This window comes from Dermacentor variabilis, chromosome 7 (assembly GCF_050947875.1).
Source record: "Dermacentor variabilis isolate Ectoservices chromosome 7, ASM5094787v1, whole genome shotgun sequence".
Taxonomy (NCBI): Eukaryota; Metazoa; Arthropoda; class Arachnida; order Ixodida; family Ixodidae; genus Dermacentor; species Dermacentor variabilis.
In genome coordinates this window covers 89,042,209-89,064,040 of record NC_134574.1, presented here as the reverse complement: position 1 = coordinate 89,064,040, position 21,832 = coordinate 89,042,209, and the positions used below count along the sequence as shown (strand labels likewise).

General features: G+C 44.5%; 1 long non-coding RNA gene across 1 annotated transcript; it reads left to right on the top strand.

Annotated features, from left to right (window-relative positions):
* The first annotated feature begins 15,621 nt into the window (after nt 1-15,621).
* Nucleotides 15,622-21,611, top strand: LOC142587628 (uncharacterized). The gene is made up of 3 exons (XR_012829591.1): nt 15,622-15,974; nt 16,577-16,748; nt 21,424-21,611. It is a non-coding gene; the product is annotated as an uncharacterized LOC142587628 (long non-coding RNA).
* Nucleotides 21,612-21,832: the final 221 nt, after the last annotated feature.

Here is a 21,832-nt window from a genome sequence, read left to right as displayed (position 1 = left end):
TGGCTTCGAGAAAATGCAGCGCTTCTGGATCATGCAAGAATACACCACGTTACGTAAACTGCGACGGGGAGTGCCCGTACACAGCGGTCCTGTCCATCCTAGAAAAAGGAAAAAGAAATCGTTACAATCAAAGTGAAGTAGAATATATCGCTCAAAGAGGCACGAAAGTAGGGATCGTGCCTGCCAGAGAACAGCTTTGCCGAAGTGACGCGTCAGGAGTGCGATGCTCGCACGCGTAATGCGAAGACGTCGGATCGTTCCCCACCCACGGCAAGTTGTTTTTTCATTCGCTTTCATTGCGATAAATTTATCATTCCTTTATTTTAATTAATAACTACAAGTAATTTCCCCTGTGTTTTCCTTGGTGTCATTGTTTGTTGGCATCAGAGGCACCATATTTTAATCCATTTCCTTCAACTCCAGTACTCGTGCACAGAATTTGGGCTGATGCTTCAGAGACACATGCCGGCATTTAATCCATTTCCTTCAACTCCAGTACTCGTGCACAGAATTTGGGCTGATGCTTCAGAGACACATGCCGGCATTTAATCCATTTCCTTCAACTCCAGTACTCGTGCACAGAATTTGGGCTGATGCTTCAGAGACACATGCCGGCATTTCTTATGCTGCAGTCAGCCTATCCCCAAAATCCGACAGTTTGCACCCGGAAGCAAGCATCTTTACGGCGGAGGGCTTGCACTCTTGTCGGCTGCACGGCGCATGAAGGAAACAAAACTAGAAAAAAGTAATAGCATTTACACATTCACTGAGGGTCGTCAAAGGCTTAATCTCTCTATAAAATAAAAAAGTCCTGTCTTTACGGAACTTTGTTCAATCCTCCGCGCTTTGTACGCATCTCATCAACAAAAGATATTATGCTGAGTATCTGGCCACATTGGCATTGAGGATAATATGCTTGCTGACCGTATAGACACATAAGTAAACACAAAACAAAGTAATTCTTCCATAGCTGTCCCTGTTAAAGATTTAAATTCCTTCCTATGCGAAAAATTGAGGAGCCATTGGCAACCTACGCGGAAAAGAGAAAGGCTTATTTACTTCCTGTTAGTAAGGCATAAGAAGAATAAGAGTGGGCTGGGGTGTGTTTGGCAGGCATTCTCAAATCATGAACAGCATGTTGCCACTACCCTCAAGAGAAAAGTATATAACAGCTGTGTCTTACCAGTATTCACGTATGGGGCAGAAACCTGGAGGGTTACGAAAAAGGTTCTGCTTAAATTGCGGACGACGCAACGAGCTATGGAAAGAAGAAGGATGGGTGTAACGTTAAGGGATAAGAAAATAGCAGATTGGGTGAGGGAACAAACGCGAGTTAATGACATCTTAGTTGAAATCAAGAAAAGGAAATGGGGGCACGGGCAGGACATGTAATGAGGAGGGAAGGTAACCGATGGTCATTAAGAGTTACGGACTGGATTCCAAGGGAAGGGAAATGTAGCAGGGGGCGGCAGAAAGTTAGGGTGGGCGGATGACATTAAGAAGTTTGCAGGGACAACATGGCCACAATTAGTACATGACCGCGGTAGTTGGAGAAATATGAGAGAGGCCTTTGCCCTGCAGTGGGCGTAACCAGGCTCATGATGATGATGAGTAAGCCAAACGTAGGAGACTGGCCACCATTATCAAAAGTATGACATACTCAAGTTATTTTTTGCCGTCTTAGGATACATCATACGTATGGCACTCACTCGTACTTATTAACCGGTGATGACCTCCCTATATTCGATAAATGTGGCAAGACGCCAACAGTCCTTCATGTTTTCTTAGAGTGTAGGGAAGCGGAAACTCAAAGAAAACAGTACTTCGCCCCTGCATACACTCAACATATTCCCCTCTAATAATCAACTATTTGACAATAAGTCAGTTTTAGCTTTTTTACGTGATGTGGGGCATTGTATGTTATTAGCCTAGGTATACGTAGCACATCCTGTCATTAGAGGATGCGGCTGCGATTACGTTTTTGTAAAGAACGAACCGCCCAGGCCTTCTATTCACGGGCTCAGTGGTGAAGTACGAGTGCTACTGCTACCCACATGCTTAGTACATAATTCTTTACTAATAGGGCTTTTATGATCATAGCATACACCATTACTCCTTGTCATTAATTTGTTACTTGTAATTTTCACGCACCTTACAGTGAGTGAGCTTCAGGCCCTTTTAAAGCCAAGCGATATCTACCTTCCGTAATTCACCTATCGACCTCATTCGCAAACCACTTGCATAGCGCTTTTTAGCCATATCTGGCCCTTGTGCCACTAAACATCAGACATCATCATCGTCATCAAAGATATCTCTCCTGTTCCTTTGAGTTCAACTAAACCAAACTGTAGAGCTGCACGAGAACAGAAGTAAACTAGAGAAAATGCTCTAACAAAACCCTTATCGCCGCATAATAAATGAAGTTGTGAAAACACCGTGCGATCAGTCAGCCACACGTACACAGCATGGAGTTCCGCGTTTCCGTGTGCATCGAAATATCAAGCAGAAGGGTATGAAAGCTCCGCGATAAAATTCACCGAGAATTACGACACTCTCTAATGCGAAATTTGAGCGCAGCTCTATACATGTCTCACTTCGCGTGTCAATATTTTGCATTACAATTGCATGGGTACAAAGTTTATATTACGAAAAAAAAAACGTATGGGGGAGGAGGAGGAGCAACTTCATTATTACAGAAGTCGTTGCGTGGGCTATTCCTGGGTGGTTCCCTCTGACAGGGCTCTACTGGCGATCGCGGCTCGCCGGGCCTGGTCGACGGTCGCCAGTTGGCTTCCGAGGTCCAGTTCGGAGAGTCTCACCTCGCAACACCCCGTAGCGAGTGCGTGTGCTTTGACTCGTGGCGAAATCTCGTGGCGAAAGTTCATCCTGGATTGCAGAATATTCGCCGAAGAGTTTCTGTAGGGTTGTATTTGTTTCTGTTTTGGTACTTGAAGGATTGATGATGCTGCGGAGTATGTTCCACGTCTTTTTGGTCCTTAGCGTGCCTTTAAGCGAATCACAGAACGTTTTGAGTAGCGCTCTTTGTTTGCATACAGAAGACGCGCGTTAGTCTGCCGCCCGCCATATCCTAGCAATTGTCGCCCGTCTTGCGCGCCAGAGCGCTATACTTCTCACGCTTTCGTTTCATCAACGACGAGAGCGGCCCTTCATCGCGGGAAAGCGTACCACCGTTGTCAGCGGCGACAACGCCCAAGGGAGCGTTACATCGAGCTTTACTCGTAGGCGCTCGCCATCAATCCTTGCAGGAGCAGTGTGACCGGCGTCACACACGGTGGTACATCAGACTGACCTCAACAGATTACGCCACGGAAAAACGTAGCCCTCGCCACCTCCCGCCACCCTCCCCAAGGCAGATGAGACGCCCACGCGGCTGCGGATGCCGAGGCGGTCGGCAACTCAGCGCATGCGCAGGCCCTTTTCCCTCCGCTCCTCTCCCCCGATCCACCTCTTGCTTTCATTGCAGTCTCCTCCTCCTCCTTCCTCCTCGCGCGCGCTTTTTCTTCTTCCGCTGCGCTTCGCGCTCACTTTCAATTTTTTCTGTGCGCGTTCGCTCGGTTCGACGTACGATGCCGAAGCACGCCGAGGCTCACGCAGGAAGGAGACAAGAGCTCCGCTCTTATAAATGATAGTTGCAATATCATGTGCAGCATAAACGTCCCTAACAATGGGTTTGTGCTCTAAGCCCGTTGTTATCGCACGTACTAGTGCCACAGAGAGCCAAACTTGCCTCATGAATGTATTATGGGAGTCACTCTAGCTTTGGGGTCAAATCTACGTGCGGTGAAATCTACATGCGAACCTGTCTTTTCTCTTGTCCACATGGGACATGCGCTAAATGAACAAAAAATACCTTGCGCAAGTTACAGGTTCAACACTACAAGAAAATTTGCACGCATTTAGGAGTATTTCCAAATACGCTACAAACTAAACTAAAAGCGCTGCGGTCTTCTAAATACGTTTGTGAGCTATGCACCAACGTTTTGCGTATTGGTGTCCACGCAAGCCATGTGTTAAGGTGATGGTACAAAGAGCGTCTAAAATTAAGCACTTAAACAACGGTTGCTCAAAACTATCGCGTTCTGCCTTCAAATAAAGACCATGCGAACACTTTCGAAAAGTGCACTGACACTAAAGTGCGCCACTACATGCTTCTAAATATTTAGAAGCTACACTTATCACAGTAATTACCTAGACTTGACATTACACAGCCTATCTCACACAAAAAAATGTTGTGTGCCTAAATTAGGAGCGAGATATGATGAAAACAGTTTCGAACATTCATGCCCGCGCAATTGAATTCTTCCAGAACATATCTGAGCTTCTAAAATAAGCAATCTGAAAAACATTTAAGGTTGCATATTGAAACGATATCTAGTCTCGCAGATCTCATAACTTCTAACCACGCATTAAAAATAAAGAAACGAACAAGTTGTTCTTTCCACAAAACCTGCATTGCCGCTTTTCATCTTCAAGCCGCCTTCGAAGCCGGCACGGTCGGAAAGCTTTGTCAACCAGGGAACATAAAGGGCACGCAGGCCATTCCTCTTCTTGGAAACCCCCACACTTTACAAATACTAGCAACGCGCTTTCTATGTATCCCACTACGGCTTCACTGCTTCGTATTATCAATTCACCTAACGTTAAAACTTCGATATGACGTGTATACATAGTAGACCTCGGAAACAACTGAACGACGGGAAAAACAATTACCCCCTGGTCTTTGTCCACTTTCGCGCCGAACGCACCCTTCTTAGTCGTCCGGCGGCTGGGATGCACTCTGACTGCAAACACTGCAAGCGGTAAACGCTCTTTCATAACTATTGGACATAGTGCTTAGCGCCTTTCCCTTCATTCGCCCGCGTCGCTTTCTCTGCCACATTCCGTAACAAGAGCTTCGTGGTGCAGTCAACACCCCGCTTCCAAGGGTACGCTCATAGCATCCACATAACACTACTGACTCTGCAATGCCTTTCTATTAGCATGCTTCATAATGATAATTTTCGAACCTTCAGCTCGCAGCTCGTGATGACCGGCACTTCTCTCGTTGTTCATGATTTCTCTCTCAACTGCTCATTCTGGATGATTAGCCGGTAAATTATTCCTCGCAATGCTACCTCGACTGGCGGAGAGGTTAACAAGCTTACGGACAACGCAGGTAGTTTCTTTTGGGTAACATATATCGCGTTCCTAGGAGTGGTTCATATCTGCATTATCCTACCTACATCATTCTTTAGCGCACTTTCCTGAGCTTTGAATGAATTGGAGAGTGCTGCTATTGCCTAACGAATATCACTTTGGGCTTGTTTTTTTAAGAGCTACCTTCATGACACGCTCCCCTGATAGCTGTATCAAATCGTCCACAGCTGACCTAGCTGCTCTTTTCGCATTTAATTGGCTCAGTACTTCGTGGCGTGCAATCAGGGCCCTATCAACGTGATCCACAGCCACTACACCACAATCTACGAATCTGAACTCACTTACGAATATACATTTTGACTCGCAAGGATTACGCACCTGTGCAAGCATCGGCCGCGATTTCTTCGCACCTTCCGCTCGCTAATTCTACGAGTTCTTGAGATTGCTGCTGATCTCCTTCAAACACCTGTTGCAATACTTTAATTGGTTCATTGATACTTTCTATCTCCTTCCTTACATCCTACTTTTTTACTTCCTAATTTTGTTTTCTTCAAGCCTCATTTGCTCTCATTCCAATCAATTTGGTTGCCGAAATCTTCCATGTCTTCCTTGTCACTGTTATTTTCTGAAATAGCCTTACAAATTTTGGCTTCTGACCTGTCATCATCCACCTGTACGTCGAAATCCCACAACCGCAACAAGCTAGCTTTCACTAGGCTCATTAGGTCCATGCTCACTACTTTAAGCTTTGGTTTAGCTGTCCCGCAATATATACTTGCTGCGAAACCCGCACAACTCACAATGCAAGTAAAAATTACCAGTGGTTCAATTCTGTTTTCTCCTATAGAATTTGAAGCCTCAAAAATATTACAGCAGAAGCGAAGCATTTATCCACCAAATTAGCTGCAAGTTCTCCTCCACCATATTCAATCAGCTGCAGGACATGGCAATGCTTAGTCTCGTTCAAATGATTAGAATTCCCGTAGATCAACATGCCCCAATTATTCCCAGAAAAGTTTGAGGTCTCGCTTTAGTAGATAGTTGAGATATGCGTTGAAAGCTGTTTTCAGCGGAGGCACGCGACAACCACAATATCGCTATAGGCAGTTGCATACGCTCTCTCGGTTTTGAAGAACTCTAGGCTAAAAGACGCGATGAATCTCAAGCGCAAACCAGGCGCTCACCTTCCCTAGTGTAGTCATGAGGCGCTGCATTCATCTGGCCGCACGTGTACCAGTTATTCGGGAATGGCGTTGGCATTAGGTTCCATCTCACCCCTGTCAACCAGCTGTTGTGATCCTGTTCTGGCCTCCTTGGCTCCTAGTCAAGCGTCACTATGAGGGTCGCTTGCCTGCGTCGCCGGGGCACCTAAATTATCATAGCTGGCCTGCGCTATACCGGCGCGTCGCACTAAACTCGCTAAGCGTACCCACGCTGCCGTCCTTCTATATCGCCGAGTTCCTTGTTAGTGAGGAGAAGGGGTCGGAGAAACGTTTTCTTTTTACATATTTACGTAACTGTCTCCAAATATCACTTTCCATGCCGGTGCGGCTTGTACGTGTTAGCCCACTGCATGTCAGGGCACACTCGCCAGTTCACACCTTACTGCAAGAAAGGTGTCCGCTGTTACAACAGTTATGTTCCCTAGTTCGCAGCACAAGGACGTTCGATTACCTTGTTGCGGCCAATCAAAGGGGTTCTACTGTTCACTTAACTCCGTCCATGGTCTCACCACCTTAACGGACTTCGGCTCCGATATCCGAACTTCGAAGCAAGGACGAGGAAATCTCTAAACAGGACTTCACGCTCCTTGCACCAATACTGCCGCCCTTGGTTTCTTGCGGTCCTTGGTGGTCAGCTTGTCAGGATCATGACAATGGACCTTCACAATCGTTACCTTTTAAATGGAGGGTTGCGGTTGTTGTCGCCTCGAAGTGAGCTTCGTTTTTTGCGCGTCACAGTCGGTGAGGGGTCCCGTCGCCGTCAAGGCTGGTGCTGATGAAGGAGCGGCCTCTTGGATAGCCCGAAGAAATGGACATTATAAATTGTAGGCACATTATAAATGCCTTATATTGCTTGACATATTACTATTTATTTTAAAATGTACCAGCCACTTCTTGGGGGATCAGCCGTTGTAAGTGTGTGCCATTAGTATAGAAATAATCACCATCATCACCAACATGCGGATGCGCTTCGTGCCTGATCCGCGTTGTGGGAAAGCCCCATAGTGAAGAAATCAAAACCATCCTCAACACGCGGCTATCATATTTAAGAGTGTGTTGGTAGCAACATATGTACGCCTATTTCTAGTACGATCACCGGTTGTGGATCTGTGTATAGTGAGGAAATGATCATCATAGCGAACACGTGGACACGCTTCTTGGCCGATCCTTCATTGCCGCATATGCCATGGTAAAAAACTACGAAGATCAGCATGGTGTGACCATCACAACTAGATAGCTGGCGTTGTCACGATATCCACAACACACTTATTCACCAATCTGCTAATTTGGCATTTGTCATTGCACCCCCTCCGCGCTTCGTGGGTATACGCCATAGTACGAAAATAATCATAATAATTATGAAACGTACGGAAAGATTTCTGCCGTATCGGTTTTTGTGGCTGTGTGTCATAGTAGGAAATCCTAATGACGATAAACGCGTGGCGGTCATCTCAAAGAGCTACTTGGTGGCCCGTATGTACGACCCTCCTATTGGATAATCAGTCGTTGTGCGCATGCGCTATAGTATGAAATCCAATATAATCATCAACAGCTGATCATCTCAAAGAGCTAGTTGAGGGCACCATATCTACGACCCCCTTTTCAGCCAACGTCATCGGTGTGTTTACATGTCAACAGTACGGCAAATCCTCAATTTAAGTGGAACCCTTTTCGTAAGCCTAAAAAATTGAGGACGACGCAACGAGCTATGGAAAGAAGAATGATGGGTGTAACGTTAAGAGATATGAAAAGAGCAGATTGGGTGAGGGAAAAAACGCGAGTTAATGAGATCTTTGTTGAAATCAAGAAAAAGAAATGGGGGGGGGGCAAGGGTACGACATGCAATGAGCAAGGAAGATAACCGATGGTCATTAAGAGTTACGGAATGGATTCCAAGGGAAGGGAAGCGTAGCAGAGGGCGGCAGAAAGTTAGGTGGACGGATGAGATTAGGAAGTGTGCTGGGACAACATGGCCACAATTGGTACATGACCGGGGTAGTTGGAGAAATATGGGAGAGCCCTGTGCCCTGCAGTGGGCGTAACCAGGCTGATGATGATGATGATGATGATGATGATGATGATGATGATGATGATGATGATGATGATGATGATGATGAACCGGCTGTGTCGTGGCGCGAGGAATTATAAGCAAATGTGACAAACGGTAGAGCGAGGTCTCAGTCAGTGTGGTTTGAAGAGACATTTCAGGAGCATGTCTGTGAGAGTGTGATTCAGACGCTCCGTGAGGCCATTTGTTTGAGGATGGTATGACGTGGACAGGTTGTCCCTCGTGGCACAGCACTGCAGGATGTCCGCCATAACTTTTGATAGGAATATCCGGCCACGGTCTATGAGAAGTTGTCGTGGAACTCCTTGTAATAAAATCGCGTCGTGTAGAAGAAAATCGGCGACATCTGTGGCGCAGCCTGTAGGAAGCGCTCTAGTGATGGCGTAGCGCGTGGCGTAATCCGTGGCCACAGCGATCTACCTGTTTCCAGAGGTATAAAGAGGAAAAGGGCCAAGTAAATCCAAACCATGCCGAAAGAATGGTTCCTCGGTAATGTCGAGTGGTTGAAGGTATTCAGCGGGGAGCGTTAATGGTGACTTACGTTGCTGGCATTTCTCACAGGCAGCTACGTATCCTCGAACGGAGCGAGCAAGCCCTGGCCAAAAAAAGAGCGTCGGTGGATCCGGTCGCAGGTACGGGATACACCCAAGTGACCGGCAGTGGGGAAGAAGTGAAGTTTGTGGAGAACAGCCGAGCGAAGGTGTTTAGGGATCACAAGGAGTAATGCAGGGCCGTCGGGGTGAACGTTTTGACGGTAGAATGTGCCATCTTGAAGTGTGAATAGGCGAAGGGAATTGTCTGCAAGTGACGATTCCATGCGGCCAATGATGATATGCAAGGACGGGTCACGGCGCTGCTCGTCGGCCTCATCAAGCAGTGAAAAACACAGAGAACACAGGCGTCGGTGTCAGCATCAGACGTAGAGGTCGCGTCTTCGACTGCGTAGTGAGAGAGGTAATCTGCGTCGTGGTCTTGGCGTCCCGACTTGTAAGTCACTGTGTAGGGATATTCTTGCAGTCGGTGGGCCCAACGACCGAGCCGGGCGATACGATCCTTGAGCGACGAAAGCCAACAGAGCGCATGCTGGTCTGTGATCACTGAAAAGGGCTTGCCATATAAATATGGGCGGAAATTTGAAACAGCCCACAGGAGAGCAAAACATTCGCGCTCGGTAAACCAATAGTTGCGCTCTGCAGTTGTCAGGAGCCGGCTAGCGCAGGTTATAACGCGGTCCTGTCTGTGCTGGCGTGACGTTAAGACGCCGCCGATCCCATAACCACTGGCATCATGTTCGGACCTCTATAGGGGTGGACGAGTCAAAGTGGGCCAAGACCGTTGGATTGGTGAGAATCACGATAAGGTGTGAAAATGCGGTAGCCTGGAGGGAACCCCTCGTAAAAGGCACGTCTTTCTGCAGAATTTTAGTGAGGTGTCGAGCGATTGCTGCGAAATCTTTCACGAACCGTCAGAAATAAGAACAGAGCCCCACAAAACTCTGGACATCATCGACAGACTGAGGTACATGAAACGCCGTTACTGCTCGAATCTTCTCCGGGTAGGGTTGTACTCCGAAAGCATTGACGAGATAGCCTAGCGCTGTAATCTTTCGGCACCCGAAGTGGCACTTCGATGAGTTTAGTTGGAGCCCAGGCTTGCGGAAGACGTCAAGGATAGCTGCGACGCGCTCAAGGTGCGTCTCAAATGTTGGGGAGAACCCAAGGACGTCATTGAGGTAACAAAGGCAAGTTGACCGTTTGAAACCTTGAAGCAGAGAGTCGATCATCCGTTCGAAGGTGGCGGGGGCATTGCATAAACCGATCGGCATAACTTTGAATTCGTAGAGGCCATCTGGAGTGAAGAAAGCTCTCTTTTTTTGTCTTGCTCATTCACAGAAATCTCCAAATAACCAGATTGAAGGTCGATGGACGAAAAGTATTTGGCACCGTGAAGACGATCAAGAGCGTCGATTCGTGGTAAATGGTAAACGTCCTTTTTAGTAATTCGATTTAGGTGGCGATAATCAATGCAGAAGAGCCACATGCCATCTTTCTTCTTGACGAGCACGACCGGCGACGCCCAAGGACTTGGACATAGGAATCAATTGGATATAGCATAACTCGTGCATAATTTGTTTTATTCAGGTATTACGAAGAAGATGGAAGCGGCAAGTAAATCCTGGAACTGCGCATCAATAGAAGATGAACCCAGAGCATCGCCAATCACTTATATAGCGTGGCTGCGGTGGGAAAAAGTGATGGGATCCTCATCACGAACATTTGGCGCAGCATCCTTAATCATATCTACAACCAGCATGTAGGCCATGAGGCGCATTTCACTGCGTGTTTGCATGGGCCCCTTGAAGATAGGAAGGGGATGGAACAAGGTAAGCTTACAAGTGAAGTTGCTTTTATCAAAGTGGTGCATCTAAATGTCTACGTTTACATGGTTGAGCGATTATGCATGCTCGATTTTCTGTAACAGATTATCTCCACTTGATGCAAGAGAAGCGTGAATTACAATTAAGACGTCCTCTTCAAGTAATTTTGTACGATCATTTGATTTTCCCCCTACTGCCACACCCTAAGCCAACCTGCCAAGCAATTTGCTTGACATGCATCGTTAGAGTTTATAAGTGCACAATTTGTTGAGAATCTTTGTATACATTGCCCTAAAAGACAGAAAAAGAAGTTTGCAGGAGGGGCGGATGAAAGTGAAAATCTAGTTTGGTGAACACTGCAATTTGCGCACTCAACGAGACTCCGGTGCGATTTTTCAACAAGATAAGCCCTCAGTATTTGGCCTGCACGGACAATATCCCATCCCAAAATAAAGTTCATTTTCAATAATATGGTATTTCTGAAACAGATTTAGGCGAAACAGTGCTGAACCTGTGATTTCACTGAATTCTATCGTCAGACAAGCTTGCATTCAAACATGGTAGACTGCTGGCACTGGAAGATATATGTTTACAAAATCTAACATCGTTTATAATCTAACAAGTTTATAATCTAACATAAAATCTAAATCCAACATTTTTATCGCCGACTCGCTGGCACTCTGCAAGATGCGGATCATCCTGTGGTGTGCCCGCCTGCTCAATGACCCGCGCCACCTGTCCCCGGATGTTCAGAAATTGTCACTAGAGTAATTAAACAGATTGCTCATCCACTATGCCACAAAATCAACTGCATTTTCATCATGCGGGATGAAAACAAGGTGTGGTTGCATTACAAGCTTTGCGCAAGGCATTTGCTGACTTTTCAACCTGTATTCCAGGGCAAGACTGGCTGTTCTGCACTTTAATGCGAATTCGTCACGAAAGCAAGATTGCGACTGAACAGGTAAAGAACGCTGGAAGTGCAGGACAAGCAAATATTAGAAGGGACACTTCACTGTTCTTAAAGTCAAGACAAGGCCCACATTTCGCACGTGGCCATCTGTATCAAAGCTCTGATTTGACATTTTTAGTGCAGAATAGCAAGAAGACAAACAGAAGCAGGTACAATATGTTGAAGTGTACACGAGTATGTTCTAAAACAGTGCCAGCTGCTTTATTCATACTCATTTTTTTGTTTCAAAGCTTACAAGCTTTACAAACTGAAAATTTTGCTCCCAAGTTAGACTGTATGTTACCATGCCACAATTAACGTTATGATCAGGCATTAAGCAACGTATTAATTATTAGGTGCAATGTAACTGCGCAAAACTAGCTGACACTATATTTTTTCAGGTTATGCCCACCAGCTCCTAGCTGTTGTGATCCAGAGGTGAGGAGCTTCCTCGCAAGGAGAGAGCCTGCAGATGAGCACCCAACAGCCGCAGCGGTGCATGACCGATGACTTTGACAAACCTGACAAAGAAGCATTGGTTGCACGTCTGAAATCTAGGTTTCAGCACACTACTGAAATTGGCTTCCCGAGATAGCTACAGATTCAACCTGTGCGGTGGTCTCACTGCATGACGAAATCCCGTTTGCTCCGGTTGATCATGTTGAGGCGAACTTGCTTCCACAGTCAGTCCCTGTATTTCAAGCAAGGGAGGTGTGGCCTCAGGTCGCACTGGTGACATGCAGGCAGAACTTTGCAGCAGCGTTTCTGGCAATGTGAGGTCCATGGTAACCTTGACCTTTCTGGAGCTGGTAAAATTCCGTGCGCGTTTACGACTCCCAAGAACTTGACTGAAGACGCTCGGACTAATATTTCCTTGATAGTAACCCCTGCTTTATTTAGGCGAGACAGGACGTCACCTAGGCGTTGGTCGTGCTTTTGGTGGTGCCTAACTAAAGCTAGTATTACATCTATTGTAGGGCCGACTCCGGTAGCGCTTTCTAATAGCCGTGACATCAAGCGTTGAAAATATTTGGACAGTGTCGTGATGCTCAAGGCAAGATATCTGTTGCAATAGTGGCCAAAAGGATCAATGAACGTGGTCAGTTCTTCGCACTCACAACTTAGTTTGATTTCATGGAAGGTAGATATTGCATCGAGTTTTGAAAACTTCGAAAAGAGGTTTTTCTGCTTCTTGGCCTTGCAAAGGTTCGTGAAGTGACCTTGCTTCTTACAGAAATTGCATGTAGCATTATGAGGGGGGCAATCGTTCTGTGGGTGGAGACAACGGTTGCCGTAACTGCGAGTTGACTAAGTTGGCTGCGCCGATTTGTTACAACGCCACCTCGACGTTGAAGCTGTCGAATGCTCCACCCTTGCGGACGCTTGCGCAGGAAAGATGCTCTTGTTCGGCCCCCTCGTGCACATGCGCTTGGCACAGCGCTTCTGTCGAAAGTTACGTACATCGGCACAACTCGTTAGATTGCTTTCGGTCGCGTAATCCCACGACGAACCTGTCACGAAGAAGGCAGCCTTTCACCTTGGAATTTTCGTGCCCACAACGCTTGAGAAGATTACAACGTGCCGTGAAAAATTTATTGGCTGGCTCCCCTTGTGACATAATCGGCGCCATTCACAAATTTTGTTGACTGGGTGGAAGAAATGTAACACTAGCTTAACCTTGACATGAGCAAACGAGAGGGTTTCCGGAATCGACACTCCCAGTGACCACAAGACTCTGCGTCCTTCATGCCCTATGCAATCATACCTCGTCGGTGGCTGTGTTGAGACCGGTGGCGAAAGCGTAGTGTTCGTACGCTGCTATCCATTTTGGCCACTCAATCAGGCTTGTGAAGGTAAGTGGTGGCAGGAGCTGAAATCCTGGTGTTCCGACAAACAGGTTGTTGGCCTTCGTAACTCCCGTATTCTCACCGGCTTCCACATTCATAACCGTTATGATATATGGCTTTCACTTCTGACGCCATGTTCCGGGGCGCCGAATGACGGCACGAGCAACTACTGCCCATATCAATAAGAAACTTTATTGCAGTCTGCATATTAAATATTCACATCTTGCAAGGTGCCTCCCCTTGCTTTCAGCACCAAGTCGTAGCTGCCAACTCGTAGTTGCAAGCTCAAGCGCAAGGTGGCGACCACTACAGCGCACTGTTCTAAACGTACCCGCTAGATGGACAGCAGTGGCGCTTCTATAGGTGAGGACACTTTGCATGTAGCGCCAAGTGGCTCACTGCTGATAAAAGGCAGTTAAACTTACTATTTACTAAAAGCAGGCAATTCAGCTGAGAAATGGAGATCTGTGCAGTTTTTATGTGTAAAAGCTGTGTTGAGCTACATTACGCAATTCAAATAATTAAAAAAGCACCCTGTGATCCCAGCGCTGAAGTCATGGCTCAGCTAACCATTGAAATGTGTAACCAGCAAGCTGAACAGGGTTGCCGCAGCATACATTATAGCCATTACCAGCAAGACTAAACTCTTTCAATAAATCCTACCACAGAGCAACAGCTCTCAAAAGATGCTCGTTGCAACAATACACAAAAGTATTCACTCAGCTCACCTACGTCTTTTCCTAGGTGTATAATGTTACAACAAAAAGAGAAACCTAACATCTGTCATTGTGAAGCATCGCGTGTCATTGAGCACCCCCTGCTAATGCAGTTACGGAAGCATGCGCCTAGACAGCTTTGCCAATATCAGTGGTGGTGTCCTGGGCGACTAGGTGACCTGCTGAATGGAAGCAAGCTTTATCCAGAATGGGATCATGGCGAAAGCATTACATATGCCGTTCTGCAGCAGGTGTGATTACCTTTGTAATCATGAACTCTGAACGCTTAGCAAACGAAATTTTCCAAACGCTATGTTCTTTTTTAGAGGTTCGCTTTTCATTCTATGTGCCTTACTGTTCATTTTAATTTATTCCTGACCTTTTTCCTTTTAGAAACAGGTTAACATGTCATGTTACCGTTCAAATTCATTTCTTTGGCTAAGTTATTCAGCAAACTTGATTGTATTTCTTGATATCTCATCGCAAGGCGGCAACAAGCCAAAGTGCTGTTGTTAGCGATAGCACGAACAAACACTTATTCTTCATCGTTTGGTTTGCCCATCCTAGCTATAATGTGTATTAATGACATTTTTTTTATTGTTCATTGTTAGTCTTGAGGGTGTATCTCATGTCTTGCAATGTTTCGTTTTCTCTGTATAGCCTTTATTGCACGTGTTATTTACTCCTTTGTAGCATTATTTTTATTTTCAGTGCTTTGCGAATTTTTTCGCTTTGATGGATCTCAATCGATAACTTTTTTTAATACACGTGTTTTCCTTTCTGCGAGAGAAGTAATTTACACTGCATTCTCTTTGTTGGGTCTCGTCCACATGTATTATTTTTCTTCAAACTTTGTAGGGGGGACAGAGCCTGGTCAAGCTTCCATTTGCAGCTTTCTTTTCTGCTGTTCCCATATTCCTCATAGAGAAATAAAAGTCCCTTTCGTATACGTCAGAATTATTTCTCCTCGTATCACAATCATCCTTAAGCGCATAACAATGGGTTCTGAGTTGAAAATATTTATCATGCAGGTCTGCTACCATATAGCGGAGATTTATGTTGTTCAGTCAAAATTTTCTTGTTCTTATTTTTTTACTTGGCTCCTCCGTCGCAATTGTAAAAACAGAATCACTCTATTCAAGCCTATTTTTTCTATTGGCGCAAGCACAACACCGCCCCTCGACATGTTTTCTCAACTCCAACAATGGCGTTATGCTGGCCCACTATATCAAAGCTGATGTGCCATTGTCTTGCAAAATACTTATTTGTTTCTTTTCCTTAAAAAATGGAAATCAACAAGCAGCGTGCAAAGCGCGTCACGGCCCGCAAGGCGTTCTTTCACTCTCGTTCTCTCCTCTAGAGGAAACGTGGCTGAAATATAAAATATGCCCATTTGCATTCTGCCCCTAGATGGCAATCAGCCCATCACGCGCGCCAGATCAAAATTGTAACCGCAATTGAAAGAAATGAGTGATGATAGAATGCGCCTTGCCCTGGCGCATATCATACCGCTACTGTATTTCATTGCTTTCCAAGTCGCAGTCAACCAACCCACTGTTCAAGCGTTGAAGCATGATCCCCATCGAAGAAGTGAGGTACAACCTATTCTGCATAGCAACGGTTTTGAAGAAAAGGTAAGAGTCATGTATGTAAATCTAGTGCATTTCTAACACACAGCCCCTACTGCTAAAATCTGTGTTCACATTACCGCTATGCAGCTATATTACATCATAGTCCTATACATTCTGGTCAATGCAATGAACTTGAGATAAACGTAGCGCCTACGCAACCAACGGCTCCACTTTTCTGAATGAGGTTGAGGCGCCCAAAACCTAAAGCAAATCCCATAATAGTGTTTTTGACAAGCTGGAGGTAGTTTTCACTTTTGCATAGGTCAGAAAACCTATATAATGAATTAACAGACCGATATACACTGTAATAGTTTCTATGTACTTCTTTATTGCTTCATTAAGATTTGACAAATTTCTTCCTACCAAGGTACTCCTTATTTCTACAAAGGAATATAAATCCGCAACTTTATTATTTTTTCATGGGACCTTGTGGTTGAACGTTCGGAGTATGCTTATATTTAAACGTTCACACGGAGTTTTCAGACTCCATTTCTTTTTACATTGTCACAAAAGAGAGATGGGTATATATGAGGCAAGCCGTCGTATAACACGACGGACAGCCTGATTTTACTTGAACAAGGCATTTTCCTCCTTACTAATTCCAGACTATACACAGTGACGACGATTGCAGCCGTAACAGCACGTGTAAGAAATGGTTGTGTTGTTCCCGTAAAGCGGAAAGAGAAATTTGCAACTATAAGAGGCTGCGCGAGCGTGACTGCAATGATAGCGACAGCGACGATGGCTCTAAAACTTGCCGATGTTTTTTGAAGGAAGGTAAGCAGGCATATTTATGCATGGCTCTTTTTTCAACACCCACTACACTTTCCCGCAAGCAATCAACTTCACGAGATTTTTTGCATATTTTGGCAGTAGTGAAAACACTTTTTTTTCAGTTATCACCTATGCATAACTAAAAAACATTTCGCAACACCAAACTGTTCCCCCAATAGACACATTTTTAGCAGTCTGACGTTTTTGTTACGTTTAATAAAGCGACAGATCTTTGCCTACTTCGAGGCTCTTCCTTACACGTATCTGGCCTGAACGCCACACGCGCTTAACGGGATGATGGCGCTATCTAGGAAACATGCAGGAAGTATTTCACGAGTTTATAGCTTCATGTATAGAGTTTCATACACGAACTACTCGAGGGAACTCTGACGCTAGTGCCTACTGGAGTTGCAAGCAGGGCAATAGAAACAGCGTGGGAATTACGATTAGTGTAAGGATTTGCTTTTTCTTCGTTCTTTTGGATTTAAAGGGCTTCGCGACTTCGCAAACTTGTCATTTTGTGTAAAGTACGGTGTTAAAGTAAGTAAATAAATAATAATTATATTGTCCGACGCAAGGATTAACACCGGACCTCTAGCCCACAAACCTGATATTGAAAACGTGACGCCTCAAGCGCATGTGTCAAGAACGCGTGTAGAACACCCTTACTCAAGGGCAAGCGAGCACGCCGAGAAGCATGGCACGTTTCGATCCGCAGTTGCACTAGAAGAAACCGACGTACTTATATATATATATATATATATATATATATATATATATATATATATATATATATATATATATATATATATATATATATATATATAACTTAATGCACGTAACTAGGTGAACATCATATATGAGCTGTCTATATTCCCCTGCGTATAAAATTGGTTCTTCGTTTAGCGTGCTGCTCTTCAATACTAGAATTTCCACCTTGAAAACTGCACTTCATACAAACACCCAGACAGGGTTCATAAGCCAATAACACTAAAGAATGCTTCGCTTTTCAGAGATTTCAACTGAAGCTGGAGTCTGCCTGTTTGTTTTATTTATTTATTTCAGCAAACTCGGAAAGTTAATTTGGCATTTTCCTAATGAAATAATAATTATAGCGCACGTCCATTTATTGTTTCTGCTTAGCTACAAAACCCTGCGCCGAGAAAGCTGTAGATAGGACTTTCCTGCACCATTTGCTGTATCTTCATTATGGAGTTTGAAAGATGTGATTATGCTTCAAGGAAAGAATTTAAAGTTTCTTGTTTGTTACGTAATGGGTGCAGAGATGGTTTTCCTGCCTTCTACTTAGGAACATAAAAGACGCCCCATGTCAGCCTGCTAGTTTCTTTCTTGTTACTTTACCTTGCAATCATATTTTTCTACAGTGGCGCCAGGCAGCGTGGGAAGCTCATTCAATCTCTCTAGTTTCGCACTGCTCCTTCTCTAGATATCTGGTATTCCAAGTGCACCACACCGTGTACTTTTGCGTCTTTCCGGCCGTTGAATCATCCCGCACAGCAGTCACACTTATATTGTCTACTGCGTGCAAACAATCGCAGAATTGCGTGCGTCGTTACCATGAACTCGAAAGGCGGTTCGCGGCAGTTATAATATAAGAAACCTAACACAGTGCTCTTCTGCCGTCGTTATCATGAAGGTGCTACAGGCGTGTGTGCTGTTCCAAACAGAAGGCAATCCAATCGTTCACATCCAAATCAAAGGCGGGAAATGCGCCGAGTTATAATGCACGTGATATTACGCGTCCTAATGCGCTCAATTCTTTTCACTTTGAGTAAATACGAAAAGTTGTAACTCGGCAATTTCTTAGGCAGCCGTCTTGAAATTATAGGTGACTTTCTCTTCTATCTCGACTTGTAATATATTTAAAATACGTTTACCGTTCATCTGTAACTTAATACAACCTCGCGCAATAACAGAAACAGTATAAATACTTACTCGTGTATGTATTATCCTTTTATCCGGGGACCAGGTTTCACCAGCTAACAACCTAACGTTATCGCTCAACGCAAGGCTCAACAGCATTACTTGGAACTTACTCAAATGCTACCGTTGATTCTATCAGTTTTGTATGCTCTGGCCGAACCTTATGTAACCAGATAGTATGCACGACACAAATTGTATAGTGCTTTCTGGAAGGTACGCGGGCACCAGCGATTACGCTGGAACATTCGACGACTCATGTATAAAAGCCGACGCACTTCACCAGCAGATCAGATTTTCGACGATCGCTGACCTTGTTCCCAGCTATCTTATTCATTTAAATGACACTTGCTTTTAGGGACAGGAGTTCGCCCAATAAAGAGTTTGTTTCGTAACTTATAGTTTTCATACTGTGTTCTTGAACATCGGTCCAACGTGACAATATTTCGGTATTTTCACTTCTAGCTATACACCCCTTCAAACCATATTTTTTTCCTCTGATCTTAGCTTGTAGTAGTTATTTTCTAAAGCGTCACATATTTCTGGAGGCATGCCATCGATATCTGCAGAATGCTCTTTCAAGGTGAGCTCGTCCAAAACAAGTTAGTGTGTGTTCTTAGCTAAAGCAAGTATTACGAACCTAAAGCACGTGTTTTGCGTTTCCATGTCAGTAACTAAGCTATTCTTCAGCTGTGCCAGCTTCTGTGATAATAACCATGTCTTTGCCAACTTTTAGTATTAGAAATCTACATTTTCAAGATCCATGTCATTAGCAGAAAGCACATATTTTCGTCTGTGTACCAGAAGTACTATGCAGCTATTAGGCATTCTGCGTAGTCTTTCCATTTGTTAACATGTAGCCAATGTACACGGGAAAGGGGGATCAGCGACATAGCCATACTACTCGTGAGCAGCGTACAACGTGCGTATTCGCCTGCTCATGGATATCTGCTGGTTTTCACCTTAACAATATTGTACACCACCGGCGTTAACAGGAAATCATCACCGCTAGTTTGCTATGGCAAAACGTCAACATTTCAAAAAATAAATAACCCTTTTATTCAAACTGTCATCCTGAATTGCAATTAAACCTTTATCCTTTTCAAACCCTCATGCAATTCCACATGAACAAACATAAGAACAGCTTGTTCACGTCTATTTCCGGTCATGCAGAGTAAATTCAAAACAAAGAAAAACAATAAAATGGCTTTTGAGCACGAGAATATTCGGTAATTATTAATAATTTTTGCTTGACTTACTAAGATATCTACAACAGGGACTTCAGTCTGAGATTTCAAAAAAGATACACTGAGCTTTGCATGAAGTTTCTCCCACTTTGTTCAAAGTATCGATGTTCTAATGTCTTCGTACCAAATATCATACGCCCGGCCTTGGGACATTACTCAGAGTACATATTTAGAATAACGCGCCAGTTCAGGCCGCCTACTCATAGACAGGAGGCGCCTGACGTCTAGTAATGCAGACATTTCCTCTTAGACATGTGACTTGGTAAAACAACGGATTAAGTGGCACTGCAAACAGATACCTGAGCAGGCGTCACATAACTGATGGTCATCATTATCGTCATCATCACCTTCTTCTCGTCGTCAGTATAATACTGACCAACCAAGATCGATAGTCACATATCAAATATCTCGTCAAGTGACGGTGGCCTCTCATGAGTAAGGCACAGCACTTGGCATTCTTTTAACCGGCAGCGAATGAAGTTAAGGAGCAGGTGAGCACAGAAGCGAGGTGGCCGTACGTGTGTTGGTTGAGGGCAACGTTTTGGCTGTGTTGCCTGAGATAGACGGAAAGCTCTTAGGGACAGATATCAAAAGGAAAGGGGTAATGGTCACTAAATGTAGAAAGACGATGGCTTATCTTAGAGACCGTGAATGTATCGTTCAAGCCAAACAATTCTTGCTCATTTGTTATGTAGAAAGGGTTGGCGGTTGCTGAGTATCAGAACAGTGCAACGTAGAGCTGCGGTGCTTCATAAGAATTGCATAGAAATAGAATTTAGCGCTACATTTTATTTTTTTTTTTTTGCTCTATGTACAACTTACCTGTACAACATTGATTTCTCCGGAGCCGGAAACTCATTGCTTGGTAGTGCAAACTATGACTGTTTTCGTAGGGGGTAGGGGGACCGCGGTGTGTGCTCATGTCACCGCGTTCATTTTTCGTACGAAGCCTTTGCTGTCACAAACGACTCGCCTTATCAAGCCAACCTTTAGTGTCTAAACTACGACTCCTTAGTGTATAGGGTCCCTCATTGCAAATGGTCATCACAAAATGATACTGCATGTGCTTGAATTCTTTTACAAGAATAATGAAAGCTTTCATTGAATTTCCTGAAATAAGTAGACAATTTGCATAAGGGCACTGCAGAACACGTTGTCATGCATTGGTTTTGTTCACTTGATGTCTGTTGCTCTAGTGAAACGGGCGCTATCAGTACAATCAATTTCGTTGTTTTTCAAGCACTGTACCGCAACTTAATATAGTCCTGTATAGCTAGAACTGAGGTTACTGCTAATGCTTGTTACGTAAACAGATCTTAGACATAAGATGGCTTTTTTGTTTATCGTAGTGTTTAACAGCACATCGCTACGATGATGATGGTGTTAGAGAAATAGTTCTTTGGAAGTGGATTAGTGATGATTGGCGCATTATTTTTCCTGTCGATATTGAGCCTTCACATCAAATAACAAGTGGTACATTTTTCTTTCAGTAAGATGCAAAGGCTTCTGCAGGAAACGTAACAACAAGCTTCGTCGCCCCATACGTACCTCGGCATAGCTCAACCATAAATTTATTTCTCTATGACTGAATAAATTACCATGCTGCTGCTTGAGTTCGGCTTTCACGAATATTTGTGTGAATGCGGAAATCTAGCGGCTGAACCTCTTGAACCTCTGATATTATACCCTTCTTCGATTCACCACAGCAAAGGGCCAACTCCAATAACGAACACAACTCAGACAAGTGTCTTCATATAATAAATATTTTTATCTTAGCGCTTGATCTGGCATAATTTCCTGTGTTATTACTCGTGAAACCAGAACACCGAGCTTCCCTTCTGCACCTGAGAACCAAATTGTGGTTTCGACGTTGGGCCGCGGCCGTAGCTTGCCGATGGA